This window comes from Hipposideros armiger, unplaced genomic scaffold, assembly GCF_001890085.2.
Source record: "Hipposideros armiger isolate ML-2016 unplaced genomic scaffold, ASM189008v1 scaffold_193, whole genome shotgun sequence".
Taxonomy (NCBI): domain Eukaryota; kingdom Metazoa; phylum Chordata; class Mammalia; order Chiroptera; family Hipposideridae; genus Hipposideros; species Hipposideros armiger.
Window position 1 is genome coordinate 19,936 of NW_017731543.1, and position 5,258 is coordinate 25,193.

General features: G+C 47.6%; 1 long non-coding RNA gene across 2 annotated transcripts in view; it reads left to right on the plus strand.

Annotated features, from left to right (window-relative positions):
* The first annotated feature begins 201 nt into the window (after nucleotides 1–201).
* Nucleotides 202–5,258, plus strand: part of LOC109388381 (uncharacterized) — an 11,814-nt gene continuing 6,757 nt past the window's right edge. For both annotated transcript variants that reach the window (XR_002125207.1, XR_002125206.1), the window contains exons 1-2: nucleotides 202–281; nucleotides 3,644–3,739. This is a non-coding gene — a long non-coding RNA (uncharacterized LOC109388381). The remainder of the gene's footprint in view (nucleotides 282–3,643; nucleotides 3,740–5,258) is intronic.

The following is a 5,258-nucleotide window of genomic DNA, read 5'->3' on the forward strand; positions in this document are numbered from 1 at the left end:
CCTCCAATCCCTCTGTCTTCACGTGGCTTTCCCCTCTGTGTGTCTTTTCCCTTCTGTCTCTTATAGGGACACTTGTCATTGTCACTAGGATGACTGATCTCCTCAGCTCCAAATCCTTAATTATATATGCAAAGTTTCCCCCTCCCCCCAAATTAAGTAACATTCACATCACAGGGATTAGGACAATGGGCATATCTTGGGGGGTGGGGCACCGTTCAACCCACTACAAAGATTATCTATGTGACACAGAGTTTCCTGGTGGCATCTTAACCAGCTGCTCCGTGAGTGTCTTAGGAATTAGACCCTGGGTTCCCACTGCCAGCTTGGTGTTCCACCGGCTGCACAACCTCAGACAAGCGACTTAGTTTCCCTCTGCCTCTCTCCTTTAGCTGACAGTTAGAGAGAAGGTAAACCTAGATGGTACGGTTATTGTGGGGATTAAAGGGGTTAATATGCGCGAAGTGGTTACAGACAGCCTGGCCCTGGAAGGCTCTGAAGTGCTGTTTTCGTTTTTTAACCACCCAGGATGCTGGTGATGGTGTCACAAAAGAAATTTCAAACCTAAATAAAGGTCTCAAGAGTTTATCTGAGCCAGAGCTGAGGGCCAGACCGGAAGCAAAATCTCAAAGGGTTGAAAACACTCCAAAGAATAGCAGCAGTTTTGCAGCTTATTTTATACATTAGAACCGGAGGAGGAGATGTGAGGAGGGTTACATGGAATCCATTGGTGGTGGATAGAGGGGGTGGGAGAAAGCAAAGCGGGGTGCTCCCTGGGCTTGGAGAACAAGGTAAAAGGAGAGAGAGATACTTCTCTTACATCGGTGGGGGTAGGGTAGTTAATGTTAACCTGCATAGTCACAGAGGGGTGCGGCACAAGAGAACGGTGAGGAATGTTGGGGTCATCTCATCCCAAGACTGGGTGTTTATCTGTGGAGGTCTGGAGAACAGATGGTTCTGACAGTTTAAATATGTTATCCTAGATGCAAAATCCAAACAAACCCTGGACAGGGCTTACCCGAGGTAAGGATTCATATAAGCCTTAGGACGTGACTTCCCATTATAACCTGTTCACTTAGGAATTTTAATGATCAGCGCAACCTGTGTGGTGACTTCAGTTGTTGAGCTTCCAGGCCTGCCGGGGGGCCCTTTTTCATTCAGTCGCCATGTGTTACATTCATAGTTCAAAGCCACAGCATCACCCCTCGAGACCCCACCAGCTGCATCTCCCTGCAGACCCGGTCGCTGCTCACACGCCAGGCGATGCTGGAGAAGGCCCTCCCTGCGTCTCTCCGTCCTGTGGGTGCCTCTCCATCCCTGTTCTTCCCTGTGGTCACCCCATTCCTGTGCCCAAGTCCTCCTACGCGTGACAGTCCCCTCCGCCCCTCCCTCTCCGGCTTCAGCTCACACCCCTGGGATGCTCCTCTCACCCCTTTGCCGGTGGCTCTTTCTACCCTTCCCCGGGCATTGCAGACCTCCCATGTTCCTGCCCTGAGCCCTTCAGGTCGCACACCGTGCTTTCTCCCTTGACCAGCTCACCACAGACACGACAGTAATGACCTTCGTTCCTATGTCTCCTAAACCCCTCTCTCCACAACTCTGTCACAGCCGTGATGCGGAGCCCCGGGCCATCCGCTCAGCTGCCTGCTGGGCAGGTCCTCCTGAACATCCCTAAAGCTTCTCATTCTCAACGCGGCTAGAAAACAACCCACCTGCTCCCTTGGTTTCTTCCTCTGGAATCTCCTGTCATGTTCCACCCTTTCACCCGCTGCCAGATGTTCAGGCCGGGGCCACAGAGTCATGTGCATGCCCCGCCCCCCATCCTAGCCCACACACACACTCGTTCATTTGTTCAGCCAGCTCCCACCTGAAGGTCCTCACAGCCACTCCCCGGTCGACGCCTCACCTGCTTGTCCCATTTCTCACGTGGACTCGTGCTGTAGCTGGGACCACTGTGCTGTGGATGAACTCGTGTTCACTTGCTCACACGCTCAGAGATCCCCACTGGGGGTAGACATAGGTCCCTGCGGGTCCGCCCCGCCCCCTCACAGGACTCACCCATGGGTCCCTGTGCCCCTGCTGGGCAGAACCCATTGTCCTTGTCCAGAACCCTGCGGTGGTCCCATACCTGTCAGCATTCAGGTTTTCTGGTTTTATATAGTAGTATGGTTGTGATGGTTAATTTTATGTGTCAACTTGCCCGGGCCATGGTACAGTTGGTCAGTTATTGTTCTAGAAGTTTCTGTGGAATTATTTTTATGGTGCCCATATATTTCGTCAAACATTGTTCTAGAAGTTTCTGTGGAAGTATTTTCTAGATGAATTAACATTTAAACCAGTAGACTTTGAGTAAAGCAGATGACCCCCCTGCCCAACCCCATAATGTGGGTGGGCCTCATCCAATCAGATGAAGACCTTAAGAGAAAAAGGCTGAGCCCCCCACCACCCAAGGAAGAGGCAGCTCTGTCTCCTGACTGCCTGCTGCAGCATCAGGTCTCCCCTGGGCCTTAGCTTGCTGGCCTGTCTGCAGACGTTGGACCGGCTAGCTCCTACAATCACATGAGCCAATTCCTTAAAATAAACTATTGATATCTATCTGTCCATCCATCCATGCATCCATCCATCCATCCATCTGCCCATCTTTTTGGTTCTGTTTCTCTGGAGAACCCTCACTAATACAACACCTCATCCCGGGGATCACTGCCTGGTGGATGGACTTGCAGGTTGGATCACTGGCCACCACAACTGCCTACCCCTCCCCTTCTCCAGCACTGGCCACAGGAACTGTTCCAGGCCTCCTCCCTTCCAGCAAAGGCTTGAACAAAGGTTTCCTGCCAGGCTCCTATTAGAGCAAGTTATTTGTGGATTTTGGGTACACTGCTGGGCCTGCCAAGCCCGTAGATTCCCACCACATGTCACCAGCTATCCCTGGCACCCCTCAGGGGCAGGCACTTAATAAGCAGGGATTGATGAGAGAGATCCTGAAGGTGTCCTCCGCCAGCGGCAGCCTGAGTGAGTCACACTGGCCAGGCTTTGTGCTGGGCTAAGGCCAGAGAGTAACCCTTTATTAGTGTCATAAGAGCTTTGTCCCTGGGGACGATCTGGGTGGAAGGGAAAGAACACCCTTGTTCAGGCATGCTGCTAGAGTACTCGGGGATTTGATGTCCAGGGGAAGTCTCAGAAGCAGTATTCTGAAAGCTAAAGCGTTGGGTTTTCAGGTAAACTAATGCTAGTAGGGTTATTGATTCATTCATTCATTTAGTCAATAAACAGTTGGGCACCTTCACTGTGCCAACCACTGAATAAAAAAAGATAAATGACAGTCTATATCCTCGAGACTCTCACAAGAGAGATACCTAAGCAGCTACCCGCTATAATATGCTATGCTTTACAATAACAGTTACAGATACTGAGTGCTTAACATGAGCTGGCGACTTGCCCACGTGGTGAAAGGTGGAGCTATGATTAAACCCACGTGTATTAGTCAGTGCAAAGCTCAGGCACTGTGACAAAGAGACCTGCACCTGCTCAAAGCTGTGAACACCTTGACCATTCCCTTTTTAACGTCCATCGTCCATGCTGAAGAGTTTTAATATATTTTTACTGAGTTTTCTAACAGAAGATACTTCCCGTTTGCTTACTTCAGGTGCTCTTTGCTGGACAACATCCCGGTTACCTGCCTGTCTCGGTCAGAACCAGGAGCAGGTGTTCCAGGCCCAGGTGCACCACGGTTTTCTGCAAGGTAAGTGTCTGTTTCCTGTATCATCACAATCAGAAGCGCATACTTGGGCAGAACTCATTTCTCTTTGGAGTGTTTACGACAAACTTGGACTTCAGCTGAAGGTCATTCACTTTTACACAAAGCTCTGAGAGATCAGGACTTGGCAATGAGTGTACTAAAGGAACCAATAGGGTGAAAACTGGCATGAAGTCCAGAAACTTTACATTTTTGTGTCTGTGTGTATAACTGGCTAAAGAGTTAGATGTCTCACCTTCTCTGTATTTCTATAATGCTACCCTGTCCTCTCTTGAATTTGTGACAAACTTTTCATAAAAACCTGATAGTGAAAGTGAACTGCACACTTCCATTTGCTGATTGGTTCATATGCCAGTCTGTAGGCTTTACAAGTGTCATCTCGTCTTCTGGCTTTAAAAACCTTGTAATGGGTTCATTACACAGAATTCCAAGGTCAAACTCCAAATGTTGCCTGTCAAAGAAAATAGAAGAGAAATCTTACTATGTCTCAATACTTATTAGTATACACACAAGACACAATTTATATTTTCTGTTGCACAAGTCATGCACTCATTGATATGTGAACCTACTAGGATGAATGGTAAATCAATTTATTCGAACACTTATGTGACAGTGTGGCACTGGGGGAAAAACAATATCAGCGTCCTCTACTAGCTGGAATTATTCTGCCTCCCAATTCTTTATTTAGGGAAATTTTTTGACCTACATTTGACCATGTATGGTACAAATTATAGTAGCTTTCTCTTAGGGTTAGGAAGATTAAGAGAGATAATCTAAGTGAAATGCTAGATATTGTCATCAGTATGATCATGGCCATCATCATCATCATCATCATCATCATCATCATCATCATCATCAAAGCAACAGAGTTGCAAATCTTCCCTCTTCTACAACTGCTAATGTGCTGAAAATCCACAAAGTGAAAAGCAGAGACCAGCTGTTTTGCCCTCTTGGCAGCATAGCTGCATTTAAAAAAAAAATAAGCTGAATCTGCGTCTCAGAATAAATTAGAATGAATGGCAAAGAGATGTCCCAAGTGGCATCGCGAAGGGCCATGAGTGCTGAGGGAGCAGCAATAATGTGGATTAAAAGAAAACAAAAAACAACCAGCCTCCAAGTTCTAAGGTCAGGAGGATTCTGAGGCTGGGAAACTTCCCAGCGCGGATGGCGTGGGCAGAAGGAAAGCTGGACTCTGCAGGGCTCTGCACGCAGCTCCTAACAGGTACAGCTGCTGACTGGCCAGCATTTTCCAGCCTGTTTTCATTTCCATTTGGAGTCCAGGGTGTTTACATTTGACAACGTTTCTTACAAACAAGTCAACAGTATTTAGGATGCTCAGTAAAGGGAAGGCAGCCTCTATTCAGCTGTTTAAGGAGAAAAGGCATGAATTGCAATGTAGGTTTCAGTGGGTTTTTATTTATTTATTTATTTATTTATTTATTGTTAGTTTCAGGTGTACAGAACAATGCAATAGTTACCCTTTTCACCCTCACAAAGTAACAAC